Raw genomic sequence first — 22,133 nt, 5'->3', positions numbered from 1 at the left:
GATTAAAGAGAGGTCTAGGAGCAATAAAAGTAAGCTCCTAGACCTCTAGGAAGAGCTATATGGGTATCTTATCTCTTGGATGTCTGTACGCCACACTAAACTGATTTTGTATATTGACTTACTGACAATACAGTTATAAAAACGTTTTTTTTTTTATGGTGCGTAAACCCCCCCCCCCATACTAAACTTTTTTTTGCTATCCAAAACCAAGTTTTGTCATTACCAGTAATGAGAAATGGTGATGTTCCAATAAAGTAGATATATGTATGCATAGGGATTTGATCTGTGCTTATTATTATAATACAGGATTTATATAGCGCCAACGGTTTGCACAGCGCTTTACAAAATGAAGGTAGACATTACAGATCCAATATAATTTGGAAACAGAGGGCCCTGCTCGTTAGAGCTTACAATCTTAGGCTGCTAGGTTCACACCTATGCAGTTTGCGTTTGATCTGTTTCTGCAGTGCGTTTTTGCACGTGCATTTTTGACACGTCTTTGATGTGTTTTGCTTTTCTTTTCTTTTTTTAACTTGTTGCTAGGCAGGCATTTTGGGGAGGTGAAGAGAGCAATAGTAGGGAGATGATAGCAGTGAGGGGGAGATGTACAGGTTGTGGGGTGGAGCAGAGGGGTAAAGAAATGAGATGTGGGAACAGAGGATAGTCTCCTTATCATATTACTATCCTCTGTTCCCAAATCTCATTTCTTTACCCCTCTGCTCCACCCCACAACCTGTACATCTCCCCCTCACTGCTATCATCTCCCTACTATTGCTCTCTTCACCTCCCCAAAATGCCTCTTCCACTCCTCCTTCTCATTTTCCTCTCCTCCATTCCCAAAATCCATTCACTATATCCCTCTGCCCCTCCCAAACAATTGTATATTGTGTCCTCACTGCTTCCTTCGCCCCTCTATGGCACCCACCACCTCCTCCTATTACTCCGCTCTCCCACTGACCCCAACACCTCCACTAGGAGTTTCTCACGCTCCTGCACATCTCGCTCCCATGCCACCTTTCTCACCCTTCTCCTCCTCCTAGCCGCGGGGGACATCTCCCCGAATCCTGGCCCTCCACCTCCCTCACCCGCTCAACACCCTCCCACCTCCACGTCCTACTGCAACCCCCACAACTTAGTATCTGTCCCCCTGCTCCCTAAAATCTCCCCCCCATTTTCATGTGCACTCCTGAACGCCCGTTCGGTGTGCAACAAGCTTACCGCCATCCACGACCTCTTTGTTTCCCGCTCCCTCAACCTCCTAGCGATTACGGAAACCTGGATCCAGCCCACTGACTCTACCTCCCCTGCTGCACTCTCCTACGGAGGTCTCACCTGGACCCACTCACCCAGGCCTAACGGTCGTAAAGGTGGTGGGGTTGGTCTGCTCCTGTCACCGCAGAGCACCTTCCGAGTCCTCCCAAACCCCCCCTCCCTATCCTTCTCCTCCTTCGAGGCCCACTGCGTCCGACTATTCTCCCCAACCCCCCTGAAGATTGCTGTGATATACCGGCCTCCTAGATCTATACCCCGCTTCCTGGATGACTTCTCCTCCTGGCTACCCTTCTTCCTCTCCTCTGAGCTACCCACCATCATCCTTGGGGATTTCAACATCCCTGTCAACCTCGACAACCCAGACACAGCCCGTCTCCTCCACCTAACCTCCTCCTTTGCACTTGCAGAGTGCATACAATCCACCACCCACTCTGACGGAAATATCCTGGACCTTGTCTTCTCCAACCGCTGCGCTCCCCACAACCTCACTAACACCCCCTTCCCTCTCTCTGACCACAACCTGATAACCTTCTCTATCTCCTCATCCTCCAACGCCTACTCCTCCAAATGTCACACTACTACCAGCCATAACCTCCGCAACCTTAACCCTGCCTCCCTCCACTCTGCAGCTGACCAACTCCACGACCGCATCCTCCCCCTGTCCTGCCCCGACTTGGCTTTGACCGCCTACAACAATGCGCTCTCAACAGCCCTTGACTCACTAGCGCCTTTAACCACACGCAACATCAGACCCCGACCGCTCCAGCCCTGGCAGACTGATCACACCAAAACCCTCAAACGACAAAGTCGTGCCCTGGAGCGACTATGGCGCAAAACCAAATCCCAACAAGCCTTCACCCGCTATAAATCTGCCTTCCGCACCTACACCTCCTCCCTCCATGCTGCCAAACAGACCTACTTCTTGACCCTCATCAAGGCCCTCTCCTTCAATCCTCCCCGACTCTTCTCTGCCTTCAACTCTCTACTCTCTCCACCCCCACCTCCACCCAGCACCTCACTCACTGCCCTTGAGATTGCCAATCACTTCAAAAACAAGATTGACACAATTCGCAAGGACATTGCCGCAACTCACACGCCCTCTCAACCCGTCCCCTCTCACACAGCTACCCCCTTATCCCCCCTCCCCCTCGACATAACCCGCAGGGACTTCGTCGCTGCTCAAACTCTCTCCAACCCCCTTCACCCTCACTCAGCTACCCCCTCATCACCCCTCTCCCACGGCCCCACCACTGCTCTGACCTCCTCTTCCACCCCACCCTACATTCCTCATACTGAAGCTCCCCCCACACTCCGCACCTTTGACCTTACTACCATCGAGGAAGTCTCCAAGATCCTCTCTGATGCCCGCCTCACCACCTGCCCCCTCGACCCTATCCCCTCACAACTCCTACGACCTTCCTCCTCCTCCATCCTACGCTCCCTCACCCACATCTTCAATCTCTCCCTCTCCTCAGGCACTTTCCCCTCCCCTCTGAAACATGCACACATCACCCCCATACTTAAAAAGCCCTCCCTGGACCCCAATGACCCGAACAACCTCAGACCCATCTCCCTGCTCCCATTTACATCTAAACTCCTCGAGCGCCTAGTCTACACCCGCCTATGCTCCCACCTCAACGACAACAACCTCCTCGATCCCCTACAGTCCGGCTTCCGTCCCCTACACTCCACCGAAACTGCCTTACTCAAACTCTCCAACGACCTGCTAACCGCCAAAGCTAATGGCCACTATTCAGTGCTCCTACTCCTTGACCTCTCTGCGGCCTTCGACACAGTCGACCACCCCCTCCTCCTCAAAAAACTACACTCCCTCGGCCTCAGAGATTCTGCTCTCTCCTGGCTCTCATCCTACCTGTCACAACGCTCCTTCAGCGTTACCTATAATGCTACCACCTCCCCCTCACTCCCCCTCTCTGTTGGGGTCCCTCAAGGCTCTGTCCTCGGGCCCCTTCTCTTCTCAATCTATACCTCCTCCCTTGGCCAACTCATACACTCTCACGGCTTCAACTACCACCTCTATGCCGACGACACACAAATCTATCTCTCAACCCCCACCTCACCCCCTTGGTCTCAGCCCGAATCACACACCTACTGAGCGACATATCAGACTGGATGTCGCTCCACTTCCTTAAATTGAACCTCTCCAAAACCGAGTTTCTTGTCTTCCCCCCAGCCCGAACCCCACCCCCCATTGATTTCTCCGTCACATCCAACAACGCTACCATCAAACCCGCCCTGCAGGCCAGAGTACTGGGTGTCATTCTGGACTCCAACCTATCCTTCCAGCCCCAAGTCCAATCTTTAACAAACTCGTGCAGACTCCACCTCCGCAACATCGCCAAAATCCGCACGTTCCTAACCCCAGAAACCACTAAACAGCTCATCCACTCCCTCATCATATCACGACTCGACTACTGCAACTCCCTCCTCACTGGCCTGCCTCACCGCTGGCTATCCCCGCTTCAGTCCATCCTGAATACGGCTGCCAGACTCATTCACCTTTCCAACCGCTCTGTCTCCGCCACCCCCCTCTGCCAATCCCTCCACTGGCTTCCGATTGCGCAACGGATCAAATTCAAAATCCTAACGCTGACGTACAAAGCTGTCCACCATACTGCCCCGAACTACATCACTGACCTAATATCCAAGTACCGCCCAGCACGCACACTCCGCTCCTCACAAGACCTCCTTCTCTCTAGTTCCCTGGTCTCCTCCTCCCATGCCCGCCTCCAGGACTTCTCCAGGGTGTCACCCATCCTCTGGAACTCCCTGCCCCAACCCATCAGATTATCACCTACTCTCCTCTCCTTTAGGCGCACCCTGAAAACCCATCTCTTCAGGGAAGCCTACCCCACCCCCTGCTAACTTGCCAACCTCCTCCACTCTTCCTACCACTCCATCCCCCACAGCTATCTCCTCCTGTGCCACCACCCCCTCCCTCCTAGATTGTAAGCTCGAAAGAGCAGGGCCCTCGATCCCCTCATGTTTTGCATTGTATTGGTATTGTTCTGTCACATGTTCTGTCCCCCTTTGTAATGTACAGCGCTGAGCAAACTATTGTCGCTTTATAAATACTGTATAATAATAATAATAATAATAGGCAGATTAAAACGCATCAAAACACGTCAAAAACGCATGATATGCTTTTCTGCAGCGTCTCCAGTGAAGTCTATAGAACCAAAAACTAAACGCTTTGCATTTAAAAAAGTCCCTGACCCTTTCCAAAAAACACACCGGGTGAAAACGACATGTGAACCTGTCCCATAGGCAATCATGTTAAATGAACTGCTATGCATTTCCGCAAAACGCAGCGGAAAACACACAGATCTGAACCTAGACTAAGAAGAAAGGTTGAATGATACAAAAGGTATTAGCTGTGGGGGATGAGCTGATGGAGGAATTAAAAAGCAGTTTACTAGTTAGAAGCAGGATAGGCTTCTTTAAAGAGAAGAGTTTTCAGGGATCATCTAAAGGTGGATAGATTAGGAGATAGATTGGGATAGGGAGTTCCATAGGATGGGAGAATCTCGGGAGAAGTCCTGGAGGCGAGCATGGGAGGAGGTGACACGGGAGCTAGAGAGCAGAAGGTCGAAGAGAGCAGTTTGGTTGATATTTTGAGACCAGGTTACAGGAGCGGACTGACCATTTGGAAACTCGGGCACTGCCTGAGGACCCGGGGTCAGTAGGGGGCCCCATGAGATGCCCCTGGTACCTTTTTCATAGGCTATTTTGAGTTTGGGCAAGGACACGGGGCCCCATGATCCCCTATTGCCCGGGGGCCCCATGAGTTGTCAGTCCGCCCCTGCCAGGTTAGTGATGTAGCTGAGGGCAGAGTTGTGGATGGCTTTGTAAGTTGTTGTTAGTATTTTGCATTTTATTCGTTGGGCGAGTGGAAGCCAGTGGTCAGATTGGCAGACAGGGGTAGCAGACACTGAACAGCTGGTAAGGTGGATGAACCTGGCAGCAGCATTCATGATAAACTGGAGGGGGGATAGCCTATGTAAAGGTAAGCCAATGAGGAGAGTGTTGCAGTAGTTGAGGCGAGAGATAACCAGGGAATGAATAGGAAGCTTTGTGGTACCATTGGTTAAAAAGGGGCATATTCTGTAGATGTTGCAGAGGTTGAGGTGGCCTTATTTGGACAGGGATTGGATGTGGGCCTGAAAGGACAGTTCAGAATCCAGTTTTACCCCTAGCACTGTTGCATGCGGTGACAGGTTGATAGTTGTGCTATTGATCTTGACTGAGAAATCAGGGGAAGAGGCATGTGGGGGAGGAAATATTATGAGCTCAGTTTTGAATAGATTGAGTTTTAGGAAGTGGTGTGACATCCAGTCTGATATGTATGTTAGTAAATCAGTGATATGTGAGGAAACTGGGGTGAGCAGGAGATAGATTTTTTTGTCATCAGCATAGAAATTATATTGGAAACTATGGGAAGCTATCAGCTGACCCAAGGAAGAAGTGTAGATTGAGCATAGGAGAGGCCCAAGGACAGAACCTTGGGGGACCCTGACGGTAAGAGGAGTAGGAGAGGAGGAAGTAGAGTTGTAAGTGACACTGAAGGTGCGGTGAGATAAGTAAGATTCAAACCAGCAGAGAGTACAGTCACGGAGGCCAAGTAAGTAGAGTTTTTGAGGAGGAAGATGTGGTCAACTGTGTCAAAGACAGCGGAGAGGTCCAAGAATAAGAGTACGGAATAGTGTCCATTGATTTAGCTGTTAGTATGTCATTTGTGAGTTTTAGGAGAGCAGTTTCTGTGGAGTGTTGTGGGTGAAATCCAGACTGAAGGGGATTGAAAAGGTTATTCTCAATGAGGTGGCATCACAGCCAGTTGTAGACTAGTTGGAGTTTGGAGGCAAAAGAGAGTAAGAGGCGTAGGTTGCTAAGACTAGAGGAGTCCAGTAAGGTCTTTTTAAGTATGGAGGTGACTAGCGCATGTTTTAGAGGGTTGGGGAAGATGCCAGTAGAAAGGGAGACATTGAAGATATGAGTTAAAGAGTGAAGTATACAGCCAGAGGGTCACCATAGTATTTGCAAGGGAACAGGGTACAGGTGGTTGGTTGGGCTTTAGAAAAACGTTTGCCAATTTCCTCTATAGTAGCTGGGTTAAACAAGGGAAGTATTGATTGTGCAGTTGGACAAGAAGTGTAGGGTGAGGGAGATATCTGTACAGTGGAGATCTCATCACAAATTGTATCAATCTTATTTTTTAAGTGATTACCAATCACCTGGACAGTGAGTGAGTTAGTGGGTCGAGGTAATGAAGGACTGTCAGGAATGGACTCACCGCTGGTGATGCTGGGGCTCACCTGCCGTGTGGGCTGCAGTACCGGTGCTTGCCAGCGAGTGCTTTCAGCAGCCAGGATCTCACTCCTGCAATCAAGCCATCACCGGAGGCTGATTGCAGGAGGTGTATATAAGCAGGACCAGGCCTGCAATCAGCGCCTTGGTGTTTTCCCATGAGCCCCTGTGTCTTGTTCCTAGTTTCCTGTGCATCTGTTCCTGAGAAAGGTTACCTTGTTGCCGACCCTGCCTGATCCTGATTCCGGTTGACCGTCTCCTGCTCTGACTCCTGGCTCGTCCCTGACTATTCTTCTGCCTACTCCTATGCTGTTTGACCTCCTGTTGCTGTACCTTGGCTTGTGACCCGTTTACATTTTCCCTGCTGCTCTGTACTGATCTGGCTCCACCATTACCGACCTGGGTTGTCTGACTACGCTACACTCCATACTGTCATCCATCCCGCACGGATCCAGTGACTACTGTCCGAACCTGCCAGCCCCTTCACATCAGGCTCTCCCCCGGTGCATACCCTTGGTGGACCCCTCTACCACAGTTGGGTGCACTCAGGGGCCGCGACCTGGTCTCAGTCCTGCGCCAAGTCCATCCCCACCATCAGGGGCTCTGGTGAAAAGGCAGAATGGGGCTTAGACTCCGCGCCCTGGGGAATCCCGTTCTGTGGGTCACTAGAGATCCCGCCGGGCGGTGCCTCACTGTACCTTGCGGCCTGCCTGACCATTCCACCTCTCCAGCCCTGACTATGCTATGTGTTCCTGCACATATTGATATTAGTGGAAGGTTGGTTTTGTTTACTATGCGTTTTGTATATTTGGGCAGCTAATAATAAATTATATTGTTATTACATCATTCCTGAAGCCTGCTACTTCCCTGTGTCAGTCCACACATTTCTGGTCATACCCGGATCCCTGACAAGGACGAAGTAGAGAGTTAAAGGTAGAAAAGAGTTGATGGGGACTGCGTGAGAGGGTATTAATGAGAGTGATAAAATAGGTCTGTTTGGTAGTGTGGAGACAGGAATTGTATTTTTGAAGGGCAGATTTATGTTGGTCGAAGTCTTGCTAGGTATTAGTCTTATGCCATAAATGCTCAAGAGCACGGCTAGGTTTTTTAAGGCATCTGGTATTATCTGTTTGCCAGGGCTGTAGTGATCGGGGCATAATTCTGTGTGTAGTGAGGGGGGCCAAAGTGTCCATGGTGGATGACAGTGAACTGAGACTGAAGAGAAACAGAAGTGGCCAGGTTGGGGCAGGATAAGGCTGAGATTTTGTCATAGAGACAATCTGTTGCAGAAAAAAGAAGAGAGGGGTTAAGGAAGAAGGTTTCTATGGGTAACTGTTCAGTAGTTGTGAGATAAGGATGAGGAAGCCAAGGAGAGAGTGAAAATAATAAGGGAGTGATCAGAGAGAGGAAAAGGAAAGTTGGTGAGGTTGCAACGAGTGCATAGGCAGGAGAATACAAGGTTGAGACAGTTACCATTAGAGTGAGTAGAAGCATGTGTCCATTGTTTTAAGTTAAAAAAAGTGGTTAGGCTCAGAAGTTTAGAAGTAGCAGGAGTGTTAAGGGTAACAGGGATGTTGAAGTCACCGAGAATAATTCTGTGAATTTCAGAAGAGAGAAAGTAAGGTAGCCAGGCAGAGAAGTCATCAAGGACGCCTGATAACAGTCCAGGAGGCCGATGGATCACAGCAATTCTTAAAGAAACTGGAGAGAATAGAAGAATACAGTGAGCTTCAAATGAGGAGAGGGACAGAGAGGGAGGTGAATAAAGCACCTAAATATTGTTTGGAGGGGATAGGAGGATTCCAACTCCACCTCCCTTCCATCCACTAGGCCTGGGAGAGCGAGTCCAGAGGAGACCATCATGGGAGAGGGCAGCAGAAGAGGGAAAGTCAGATTCATGGAGCCAGGTTTCTGTAATTGCAAGTAGGCTAAAGGAGTTTGTGATAAAAAGGTAATGGGCAGAGGTGAGTTTGTTACAGAGAGAGCGGGCATTCCAAAGGGCACAGTACTTATGTTAGCAACCATGTCCACTATACGAGCAACAGCTCTTTGCTTTGTGCAAGACCAGACAGAGGGTAGAGTTGGCTATATACTCTTCAACTTTCTCCTCTTCAGGATGAACATGAGGAATCCATCGATATCATCATCCACACTAAGCAGGGTGAATAAAGTAATATCAACTGCTGGCTACTGTATTCAGTATCTGAACCTTACCAGCTATGTAACAGTGCGTTCAGGTGATTGGATGGAGGTGATGTTTACCTAAGAATTTTTGAACTGGCTCCTTCTACAAAAGTAAATCGAAAAATCAGCTTTTGTTGAGTGGGGGTGCCGACATAGACAACCATACCTTGAATTTTGGTCAAATGAGCCAGAGTTGAAATTCAGACCAGCTTAGTGGTGTATGTGGCTGCAAGTAATCACTGAATTAACCGTCCCATTTCAAAATTACAAGTTCAAAGTGCTAGCCTTCCATCCATGCATGCCTTAATCATAACTGTACTTCACTGGAATAGTTAAAAATGACTGTTTTACGAGCTCTAGGTAGTTTTTATTAGTTTATAGGGCAATTAAGGTAGATCTAAACTCTAGATGACATTTAGTTTGCTAAATCTCCGTGTCTGATAAACAACCGCTATTTCTTTGGTTTTAATAATTACGGTTTCAACCTCTTTTCATTTTTCATCCACTCAGTGCTGCTGATCTACTCCATCCTTTTTCAGTTACTTTCTGTACACATACAGTCACTTCAGTGTCAGCTGCACACCATGGCTCAGGAGAGCATCCGGATAATGACAGCAGTGGACCATACCTACACAATGTGGGTTGAAACGGCAACTTTTAGTCTCCTTTAGAAGTCCATGAGACAAGGTGAGGATTTTGAAGTATTGAAAACAACATTTAAAATTACATTAATGTTAAAGATTATATGAAATTTGTTGGGTTTAGTTCTACTTTAAACAGAGTTTGTGTTTCTACACAGGTATTAAATAGTAAAGGAATATTTAGATCTGTAGTGTGTCTGACAAGCACGTTATGAGAAGTGGAATTATCCCTCAATACCTCTTTGTAGTGATTAGAGTAGCCACTCATCCAATAGAATATGGGAATGCCCTTGATTTCAAAGTTAAATTCTTCGCTCTACACTGATTCAATACACTTTGTCTCTATTTTCAGGGGGGTGGGACTCATGAACATACCTGGGCACTTAGGGCTCTTTCACACTGATGGCCCAGCACCGCCACTGCCAGTCAAACTCGTCTATTGAGGTCAATGGGCCTGCACCACAACTGCAAGCCAAACACTTGGCTCACAGTTGCAGCGAGGCCCTGCAATGTAAGAAAAAAAAAACAGAGCTAATGAGGTGGCAGTAGTGTCTCCTTAATGTCTGCCAGCCACTGCTATACCACCCTCTGAAATCCACTGGAGACCGCTTTTCAGAGGGCAGTAAGTTAAGTTTGCCCCCATCTGAAAGAGCCCTTACCAGATCTCATTCCATAATATTGGCTACTTTGTTGTTGTACCAACTCTCCAGTTTGACAGCTGAAATCCCCAGCAGCATGCATTGTTTGTAAACAAAGTGAGTAGGTGACAGTGATGCGTCACATGACATGGCCAGCAGCCTATTAGTCACACTGGCTGCCTTGAGAGGAAGAGGGAGGGGATTTTCTGACAGCAGTAGAGGCAGAATGTTAGCTGGAGAAGGAAAGAGAGAGAGGGGAGTGCTGATTTTTCATTGGCCATAAGTCCCAGACAGAGCATGCGCTTGTGTATTTGTAACTGTCATTTCTGGTCACTGAGTTCATCACAACCCCCCCTTCCCCCTCCCACAGAGAGAGAATGACATTGACCAACAACACCCCTGCACCCCACCTGGGAGAGCCTTCCACTACCCCCCCCCCATCCTCCCGGTGATAGAAAGGCATTCATTTTCAAAGCTCTGGACATCTCCAGGAGCGAGAGCCAGGCTCTACATGCACCATCAAAAAGGTTGCAGCCTCTCTTGGATCCACCTGGTTCCCATGGTGCACATGTCCCTTCTTTCATGCCTTCTTCTAGGGAGAGGTGCTGCCCCCCTAAAAAATGCCACCCTAGGCAAGTGCCTTGTTTGCCTTGTGGTAAATACACCCCTGCCCCGATCCCTGTAGTTTGTGCATTACTTACTTCTGACCCCTGCACTCTGTGTGTTACGGACTCCTGACCCCTGCATTCCATTACACACTCTTGACCCAGAGCAGAGTAGGCTCAGGTTTTGTTTTACTATTCCCTTTTAAGCCCCTCCCACTGTTCGTTTAGTTAGCCTCACCCCCTCCTCTACCCCCAAACCCTCCCATCCTTTATTTTGCCATAACAAAGATGGCAACCAAAGCAGTGAAGTGTGATATTACAACCAGATATCAGATCTTCACTTATTTTGGAAGAAATATCCGACCAGGTTTAACCAGTAAAAGCAATGGCAATTTAAAGTAAACTTGTCATAAACCTGTGCAATTTAGGCTGATCCGCACAACCACTATTGCTCTTAAAGTCTTGCATTTATTTCAAAAGCCACAGTGTATGATTACAGATACAGCGAGTTGGCGCGTTTCAGCCTACATGGCTTTAGTCATAACCAGGCTGTAGGCTGAAATGCGTCAACTCGGAGTATCGTTTACAGCTGAGCAACTGTTGATTGGGCACCCGTAGGATTTTTCTGATGAGGGATTGAATGGGTTGTAGCACCAATACTTGTTTTATACAATTTAGGCTGAGCATATGGTGAAAAAATGCAGAGGTTACCTTCTGTGAGAATGACAAAATGATCGTCAGATACAGGCAGCTGAAATTATATACACTTTTCTTCTAAAAGTTGAACATGGACCCACTCATCCACTAGTATGAGTAGGAAGGCTTGAGAGACTGAAGGGATGGGGCTAACCTCATTTTTTACATTTGATTTCCTTGTAAATTTAGCTGCCTGTACTTTCAGATCTACTGATTGCTGTATGGATTCCTCTGACATACAGTTTTCACAGAATAAATTCTGCTTATTTATTTTCCATCATATGCTCATTATGGATTCCCTGAGTTTGCATCAAGTTTACTTTAGCTGATTTAAAAAATGTAAGTAATTGAATGGCAATAATGAAAGTACTTGTATGAGTTTACACTGTTTAATGATTATAGTATGTAATCTCTTATCTACACACAACATTGTATACACGTGTGTGCCCCACATACAGTAGACTATCTTTCCTCAAAGTTTTTTAATATTTCAATGGCGCTTATAAGGTTTAAAACATGTGAAGTATAAAAAAGGCAATACCGTGCCACCTTTGGTATGTTGACACTATCAGTAGGCAGTACCATCCCACCATTGGCATTTAGAGACTCAATAGACAATACTGTGCCACCATTGCCATTTAGACACTCTCAGTAGATTATACTGTGCCACCATTAGTATTTAGACACACTCAGTAGATTATACTGTGCCACCATTAGTATTTAGACACACTCAGTAGATGATACTCTGCCACCATTAGCATTTAGACACTCAGCAGGCAAAACTGTGTCACCATTGGCATTTAAACAGTCTCAGTAGGCAATAATGTGCCACCAATTGGCATTTGAAAACTCTCAGTAGGCAATACTGTGCCACCATTGGCATTTAAAAACTCTCAGTAGACAATACTGTGCCATTATTGGCATGTAGACAGTCTCAGCAGATAATATTGTGCCACCATTAGCATTTAGACACTCAGTAGGCAATAATGTGCCACCACTGGCATTTAGACTTTCTCAGTAGACAATACCGTGCCACCATTGGCATTTAAAAACTCTCAGTAGACAATACTGTGCCACTATTGGCATGTAGACAGTCTCAGCAGTCAATATTGTGCCACCTTTGACATGCAGTAGGCAAAACTGTGTAACCATTGGTATTTAGACACTCTCAGTAGGCAATAATGTGCCATCATTAGCATTTAGACACTCAGCAGGCAAAACTGTGTCACCATTGGCATTTAAACAGTCTCAGTAGGCAATACTGTGCCACCAATTGGCATTTGAAACTCTCAGTAGACAATACTGTGCCACTATTGGCATGTAGACAGTCTCAGCAGACAATATTTTGCCACCATTGATATGCAGATACTCAGTAGGGAAAACTGTGTCACCATTGGTATTTAGACACTCTCAGTAGGCAATAATGTGCCACCATTAGTATTTAGACACTCTCAGTAGACAATACTGTGCCACCATTGTATTCAAAACATTTAATATCACATACTTCAAAATAAGGACACACATGTATGCGCAATAAAGCCTTGTACACACGATGAGAATATTGGATGAATGATCTTCCATTTTTTTTTCATGCTAGTCTCCATATCAAAAATGAAGAGGTTACTCAACTAACGAAAACTAGAATTTCGGAAGTGAATTAATGTATTGTATTTTTGGCCGAAAACTGTGCTGATAAAAACGAAAATTGTACGATCTAGTATCGTACGAAAAAATTTTTCGTGTTTGCCCCTTCGGATAATTTCGGATGAACTGTCATGATCGGCTGTCAAAAGCGGTGTACTAACGATCAGATTAATGTACGATCGCTTCAAATCCTGTATTTTTACAATTTTCTGATCGTGTATACGAAGCTTAAGGATGGGCCAATGATATCCCTCAACAACAGCAGGCTTATATGATACAGACAAGGGAAAGACACATTTGGCAGTCCAATGATTCTCAACTTTTGTGCTGTCTAAAGCTAGCCATACACACAGATTTTGTTTTGTCCAGCCAGCAGGCTGAATGGAAACAAATCTAACAGATTCCTAAAGAGCATGGATGGAGGAACTCCCTGCTCTGTCTACTGTATTCTGGCAGCCGGCACTGCCAACTTTCAAAAAACCTGTAGAAACAGAAACACTACCTCCTACACTCTGGGACTCAGAGCAAGGGTGGATAGATAGAAAAGGAACTTGTGGAAATTCGTCCACCAATGCATAAAGGTTGTGCGGCTCTAAATAAGGCTGGGGAAGCCCGACCAGTACTGCAAAGTGAAACAAAGAAAAAGCGCACCAACCTTGCGCATTACCTCAGTAAACTGTGATTTTATTAAATTGAGATATATATTCACAAACAAAGAAGTAAAACAAGCGTATAGGGTCCTCAAAGGAACATTTGAAGTGTAAAACCAGTGTGATGGTAGACTCAAAGTTCGGCTGACACGTTTTGAAGGGGGTCCCTTCTTCATCAGAGCTAACATTATGGAAGAGGGCACTCATTGTTTTGTTAGCTCTGATGAAGAAGGGACCCCCTTCGAAACGCGTCAGTCGAACTTTGAGAGTCTACCCTCGTGATGTGACTCGCACTGGTTTTTACACTTCAGATGTTCCTTTGAGGATCCTATACACTTGTTTTACTTCTTTGTTTGTGAATATATACAGTGGGGCAAAAAAGTATTTAGTCAGCCACAAATTGTGCAAGTTCTCCCACTTAAAAAGATGAGAGAGGCCTGTAATTGGCATCATAGGTAGACCTCAACTATGAGAGACAAAATGAGAAAAAAAATCCAGACAATCACATTGGCTGATTTGGAAAGAATTTATTTGCAAATTATGGTGGAAAATAAGTATTTGGTCACCTACAAACAAGCAAGATTTCTGGCTCTCACAGACCTGTACCTTCTTCTTTAAGAGGCTCCTCTGTCCTGCACTCATTACCTGTATCAATGGCACCTGTTTGAACTTGTTATCAGTATAAAAGACACCTGTCCACAACCTCAAACAGTCACACTCCAAACTCCACTATGGTGAAGACCAAAGAGCTGTCGAAGGACACCAGAAACAAAACTGTAGACCTGCACCAGGCTGGGAAGACTGAATCTGCAATAGGCAAGCAGCCTGATGTGAACAAATCAACTGTGGGAGCAATAATTAGAAAATGAAAGACATACAAGACCACTGATAATCTCCCTCGATCTGGGGCTCCACGCAAGATCTCACCCCGTGGGGTCAAAATTATCACAAGAACGGTGAGCAAAAATCCCAGGACCACACGGGGGGACCTAGTGAATAATCTGCAGAGAGCTGGGACCAACGTAACAACGGCTACCATCAGTAACACACTACACCGCCAGGCCTCTCTCATCTTTTTAAGTGGGAGAACTTGCACAATTGGTGGCTGACTAAATACTTTTTTTCCCCACTGTATCTCAGTTTAATAAAATCACAGCTTACTGAGGTAATGTGCAAGGTTGGTGCGCTTTTTTTTGTTTCACTTTTCAAAAAACCTGGACTTATGATTGGATGCATGCACTGTTCAGGTGCAAACTTTCTCCCAGCATCTTTGATTTTTCAATTGAAGGATGTCAGGTGGAAGAGTGTTAACAGGGCCACCATGGAGCAAATTTTATCTGTTTCATCTGGAACCAGTTGAAATTTGCTCTGTATATGGCCAGCTTAGGCTTAGCCCCATGCTGTCCTATTTATCCATCTTAGAGGACAACTGGAAACTTTTGGCCTGTGGGGAGAACACAACAAACTGACCTTTTAATGTCAGGTATACATTTCTGTAATTAAAGAAATTATATCTAGTAAAGTGTGCCACGGTGGTGCATTAATTATTGGACTTGGTGAACTTGGTGTTCCTATCTATCGTCCAGCATCAACTTCCTTTACCATTGGCATTCAGTCACCGGCTTCTCAGGGCCACTGGAAGACTTCCTTCTGTGATTGCAGGTCTGAACGGGTAGTGGGCAGATGTATACATAGCATGTGTCACTGATTGCAGATCCTGCTCTGATTGATGTCAGTATGGTGAAAAATCTCCATTCAGTGTCACCAGCCCAACATATTTTATTAGTACTGCCTGGGGTGATCCATCTGGTTAACCTTTTCCAAAAGAAGGGATTCATTGGAGAGCAGTGAATAGCTTCCAACTGACCACATTTTGCCATTGCATGTAGCCAAACAACTGACACCAGTGAACAGTATTAGCAGTGGGAGGTTCCCAGGCTGGATTTACTAATCAGGCCCTTGGACTTGTTCTTCAGTGTAAAAATGCCTGCAGAATACACTGATCCTACAGACTGAATACTTTGAGCATGTCCCTGGAGGGATATTTTCTGCTGACTTGTACCTGCTCACACCCACAATCTTAACCTAGAGTATCAAGTAACAATGGGAGAGGAGTTTTAACAAAACATCCATTGTATAATTTATGTGGCCCATCACACAACTATTTGCAGTGTCCCAACACGCTACAGGGATATATTAAAGTGACATTGTAGCAGACACTTTACAAACCTGTCATTTGCAGTCAGCTGATCAAGGGTTAAACTAGAGAAAAGCATCGAAAGTCCTACACCAGGGAGAAGGTAATGGGAGCTAACTGTTTATGTTTTGTGGCAGCCAACTGTGTGTGAAGTGCAACTTCCCAGTTACTGCCTAACATGGAAACTTGCGTCTTTAATTGCTTTGCTTGGATTGCAAACACTGTGGATAGGTGACCATAGCAGATATGTCCTTGAGAGCAATGGGAATTGAGACGTTTGACTCGCCTTAAATTACCTGCAAGCCAACAAGACTAAAAACATCTTCACGATTCCTCCAAAAAAGAAAAAAAGCGGAATATTTTATTATTTTAACATGCTGGAAAAGTTGCTATGCGTAATAAAAAAAAAAAATTGGTTCTGAAAATCAGGAGTGATGGTTATCATACCTCTACACAACCTGATTGCCCAAAGTGATGCATGAATTGGTTGTATCACTTGCTTTGTTGAACTGTGTATGGCCAACCGGTGGGGTTATATTCCTAACTTCACACTCTACCTCCATAAGATTTTAACACTGTAGGCATCTGCTGATTTTAATTGTGCTGTGTATGGTCAGCCGATGGGATTATATTCCTAACTTCACACTCTACCTCCATAAGATTTTAACACTGTAGGCATCTGCTGACCTTTATTGAGCTGTCTATGGCCAACCGATGGGGTTATATTCCTAACTTCACACTCTACCTCCATAAGATTTTAACACTTTAGGCATCTGCTGACCTTTATTGAGCGGTCTATGGCCAACCGATGGGGTTAGATTTCTAACTTCACACTCTACCTCCATAAGATTTTAACACTGTAGGCATCTGCTGGCCTTTATTGAGCTGTCTATGGCCAATTGATGGGATTATATTCCTAACTTCACACTCTACCTCCATAAAATTTTAACACTGTAGGCATCTCTGACTTTTATTGAGCTGTCTATGGCCAACTGATGGGATTATATTCCTAACTTCACACTCTACCTCCATAAGATTTTAACACTGTAGGCATCTGCTGACTTTTATTGAGCTGTCTATGGCCAACCCATGGGATTATACTCTGAACTTTACACTCTACCTCAATAAGATTTTAACATTATAGGCATCTGCTGCAATCCAAGGACTCTTCAAAGCATTTGTAGATTCTTGTAAGTAAACTCAAATGACAGCAAATAAAATGGAATTATGTATTCATTCTTTTCAACGTGCTGGAAAATCTTTTAGTGAAATTAAGAAAAATTGGTTACCACACCTATGCACAATCTGATTGCCCGAAGCAATGTTTGAATAGATCACCTTGCTTGCGTTTATCGTGTTTTGTATGGCCAACCGATGGAATTTTACTGTTTTCTTCACAGTCTACCTCAATAAGATTTTAACACCATAGGTATCTGCTGGCTTTTATTGAGCTGTGTATGGCTAACCGATAGGATTATACTCTTAACTTCACAGTCTACCTCAATAAGATTTTAACACTATATAGACATGTGCTGTTATCCGAAGACTCTTCAAAAAGGGATATTTACTAAAACTGGAGCATTCAGAATCTGATACAGCTGTGCATGTTTGCCAATCAACCTCTAATGCAGGCCATACATGGATCAAATTCCAAACAAATTTTCTTTAGAAAATCAGAAATTTTGTGCATTTTTTAATCCGAAGGTGCCACCATTAATTTCAAAATTCGACCAAAAAGCCTTCAATTTCTCATGTTGCTAAAGAAAAGAATTTCCGCGGCCAAGAATTTTCTTTTCTTTCCAGGTCACAGCTTTACATTTCTCGCACGATTCTCCCATCATTAATTCGAAATTTGTTCGTTTTTACAACATGCCTGATCACTCAAATTTGATGGTCACACGAAAATTGGTTGTTTCTGTGACCCACTAATGGTGCGAAATTCGAATGAAAATTCTTAGAAAAGATTTTTGAAAGAATTTTTTTTTCAGAATTCAACCCGTGTATGGCTGGCTTAACTTCAGCTTGTTCAGTTAAACTTTGACAATAAACCCTGGAAGCCGATTGGTTTCTATGCAGAGCTGCACCAGATTTTGAACTCTCCAGTTTTAGTAAATCACCCCCAAAGTATTCAGGTTCTCATATGCAAACCCATGCTAGATTAATTTTATTAAACTGCAGGCAAAGTCTATATTATTATACGTTTAACCTACTGCATTGCCACATAAAACACTTTTTTGTGCACATATCATGCACACCCAATCTGACGCAGTAAAACATATAAAACACTAAGAAAATTATTTGATATCTAACGTTAAAGTAAAAGAAACTACTGAAAAGTTTGTGACCCACAATTGTGTTTTGGTGGCTGTCAGTGTAATGCCTCTTTTATCGGTGTGTAAGGCTTCATGTACACGAGCCTACCCTGACCACTGGCAAAAGAAACTCGCACCAAAAATGCGATACCGAGGTTGCTGCGTTTTGCTGCAGTCAGCAGTCAAAACATTCCTATCCTGAACACGATTTTTTCATGTTCAGGAGAGAGAGGTTTAACCTCACCTAAAACAGCAACTCCTAAACTCTTCTAAAAGCCTATATGTACATGGACACAGGCTTTAATGGAGTTGAGTTTAGGTGCTTTGGCAAAAAAATGCCAAAAGCTCCTGGATTGAGTACAGGAGCTGCTCATGTACACGAAGCCTAAATGGGTACTGAATTTTAAAATCCTTTAGAGGAGTTGTAGTATTTTTTAAATATAATGCACAATTTTAGTATACAACAGTAAGCCTGGGTTCACACTTGTGCGGTGCAGCATATTGCATGTGATTTGCACAGGAACCGCACCGCATTCCTGTGCGATTTGCATTTACATGTGAATTCTGTGCGGTGCGATTTGAGCCATAGATTTTGTATGTCTCAAATCGCACCACATCTGCATCAAAAAGGTGCAGGACGCTTTTTTTGGTCCGAACTAGAATCAGATTGCATGAGTATTCACACCTATGTGATCCGATTCTGCACATTGCGGACCGATTTCGGGGTGTCGTTAACATACACACCCGCAGCGGTTCGCATGAACGAGGTGCAATTGTGATGCGGTGCGGAATTCTCACAGAAGCCGCTGCGAATTCCGCACAGCATCAGTGTGAACCCGGGCTCACAAAGATCAGGAAAGTGAACAAAAGGGAAAGCATTTCGTCATGTCGACTTACCAGATAAAAGATTCCTTTAATTCAGACCCAAAGTGCAAACAATTGTGTATAATTCCAATGTCCCGGAGCACAGTTTGAGAAGTGGATGCCAAATCTTGCTTCGTCCTTTTGTTAATTCTTCACGGTTGATGGTATCCTGCTAAAAACAAGGTCCAGAGGGAAAGTTTGGAGTTGGTTGTGTTGCAGGAGAGACAGGTCTTTTCTTCCCTGTCTGTGAAAAATGCAGAAGAGGGAAGAAGAAAAGAAGGAGTTTTATGGAGTGCTGTGCGTGACTCAGACCTTGCTCTGCTGTCTCTGACATTCCACAGGATTGTGAGCACACCTGGAGGGCAGGTACAAAGCTGGAACAACCCTCTGCCTTACCATGGACTCCCCCCTTCGACTCCCTCTCACATTTTTTCCTGTGTTGGATAGAGCTGGACGTGAGACAAATTTCAGTCACTCAGTACTGAGGCTTTGAGTTCAGTGTTACTGAAAAAACGATTGTTTGGGGGGTGGAGGCATGAAGGGGGAGCAGGGAGAGAACAAAAGGCAAAACACTGAATTAAACCACCCTCCCTCTGCCCGGAATACAGAATATGGATCAGTTAAAGAGAGCTACACTGCCCACAGCTCAACCCTGCGCAACGTGCTATCAATGTGGCTGCAACAGTCCTAATACTGTACTCTTTATTCCTTGACTCAGACTTTACAAAAGTACACTTTTCTAATAAATATTATTATTATACAGGATTTATATAACGCCAACAGTTTGCTCAGCGCTCTACAAAATAAAGGGAGACAATGCAGCAACAATACAGTTCAATACAAGAGGGTTAGGAGGGCCTGATCCTGGGAGCTTACAATCTAAGAGCAAAATACTTTATATCACTGTATGGTAATTATAAAGTGGAGTTGTTAACTACTTACCATCCCGAGGATTCCCCCCCCCCCCTTCCTGACCAGGCCATTATTTGCAATACGGCGCTGAGTTAATTTAACTGATAATTCCGCGGTCATGCAACGCTGCACCCAAATTAAATGTATGTCCTTTTTTTCACCATGAATTGAGCTTTTTTTCAGTGGTATTTGATCGTCTGTGCGTTTTTTAAACTTTTGCGTTATAAAAAAAAAAAAGACCTACAATTTTCAGCAAAAAACCCCCCAATATTTCGACTATCTGCTATTAAACACATCCAGTAAAAATTTAAAAAAAAATCAAATTTCATCATAAATTTACACCAAAATGTATTCTGTGATATGTCTGCTAAAAAAGAAAAAATCCCAATACGTGCAAATTCATTTGTTTACGTGAAAGTTATAGCATTTACAAATGGTGGTATAGATACTGGAATTTTTTTTTATTATTTAAAATTTTACTAGTAATAGCAGCGATCAGCGACTTATAGCGAGACTGAGGCGGGCATTCTGACACTGGGGGGAACTGACTTGGTGTCACTGACATCCCCAGTGGCACCAATACAGTGACCAGTGTTAAAAAAAAAAAAGCACTGATACTGTACTAATGGCACTGGGAAGGAAGGAGTAAATATGCGGCGCAATCAAAGGGTTAACTGTGTGCTGTTTCACAGTAAGCTCTGTGTGTGTGCTTCACTGTAATCACACTGCTTTGGACAGTGCACAGCCATCCAAAGCAGTGTGCACGACCTGACAGAGAGGATAACTGTATTGTTTACAGTTCTCCCCATCTGAGATGCTCGGCAATCACCGGGCACTGGTGATTAATCACCGGCTGGGGCCTGGTGATTGACAGCCATGGCCGCGAATGGCGGCGCAGGGAAGGGCACACGCCCCCTACCCAGAAATGCAAAATCATGTATATATACACGTTGTTTTGTGCACCCGTGCTGCCCTGTAGCAGTATATCTGCTATAGGGCAGTCAGGAAGCGGTTAAAGGATAACTAAACCCAAGACAAAATGTATATTACCACTTACAGTTCTTAGATGTGATGGCTCCATCAGTTTTCTTTTTTTGTAAGAACATTTTCAGCAAATATTCATTGATTCTGCCAGAAATGCAGTGTCCTTGACACTTCCTGTGAGCTGCACTAAAGAATATCTTCCTTCCTAGCTATCTTCTGTAAACTACCCACTGCTCTGCCTCCCATGTAATGGAGATGAAGAGATACAGACATATTTGTCCATATCAGGAGAGCAGCCTAGGGAGACAACCTTGGTTCCCTCCATAGATACAGTGGAGGAGAGATGTAGTCACCCAGGGACAGGAAGTGTGTTATTTGCAGCATCACCAAGTTAAAAGAAAAACAAAAGAAGCTTGAAAAAACAAAACTAATGCAGCCTTGACCCCAAGGACTGGAAAGTTATAATATATTAAAATGTTTGGGTTTAGATAAACTTTAACCACTTGCCAACCGCGTTATAGCCAAAAGACGGCTACAGCACAGTAGTCTAGTTGTGGGAGAGCGTCCTTGAATGTCCGCCCAGAACCACGCCCCTAGCGTGTCTCCTGAGGTGTGCATCGAGCACAATCTGCGATCGCTGTGTCCTTTGGACACAGCTGATCACAGATCATGGTAAAGGGCTAATCAGAGCCAATTACCATGTGATCAGCTGTGTCCAATCACAGCTGACCACAGTGTAAACAGGAAATGCCGGTTATCGGCAGTCCTCTCCTCGCGCTGACATTATTAGTGTAGCCCCATCAGTGATGTCTGCCAGTGCCCATCAGTGCTGGCTATCAGTGCCCATCAATTCTGGCTATCAGTGCCCATCAGTGCTGACTATCAGTGCTGACTATCAGTGCTGACTATCAGTACCCATTAGTGTCGCCTATCAGTGCCCATCAGTTTTGCCCATCAGTGCCACATATCAATGCAGTCTCATCAGTGCCCATCAGTGTCACCTATCAGTGCCCATCAGTGTCGCCTCTCAGTGCCCAGATTATCAGTGTAGCCCCATCAATGCCACCTTTCAGTGCCCATCAGTGATGCCTGCCAGTGCCCATCAGTGCTGGCTATCAGTGCTCATCAATGCTGGCTATCAGTGCCCATCAGATATGCCTGTTAGTGCTGCCTATCAGTGCCGTCTATCAAAACCCATTAATGTTGCCT

General features: G+C 45.0%; 1 protein-coding gene across 3 annotated transcripts in view; it reads right to left on the bottom strand.

Annotated features, from left to right (window-relative positions):
- The window catches only part of ITGB4 (integrin subunit beta 4), a 148,442-nt gene extending 128,930 nt beyond the window's left edge, over positions 1–19,512 (bottom strand). The window contains exon 1 of one of the 3 annotated variants that reach the window (XM_089654893.1): positions 19,062–19,512. The gene's annotated coding sequence lies outside the window, so the exon portion shown is untranslated. The remainder of the gene's footprint in view (positions 1–19,061) is intronic. The other 2 variants (XM_089654894.1, XM_089654895.1) reach the window with 2 other exon arrangements.
- Positions 19,513–22,133: the final 2,621 nt, after the last annotated feature.

Source organism: Staurois parvus, unplaced genomic scaffold (genome assembly GCF_062004578.1).
Source record: "Staurois parvus isolate SC_StPar_1 unplaced genomic scaffold, SC_StPar_1.0 ptg000813l, whole genome shotgun sequence".
Taxonomy (NCBI): domain Eukaryota; kingdom Metazoa; phylum Chordata; class Amphibia; order Anura; family Ranidae; genus Staurois; species Staurois parvus.
The sequence above is the reverse complement of the archived record's forward strand: the minus strand, read 5'-3'. Positions and strand labels throughout refer to the sequence as shown.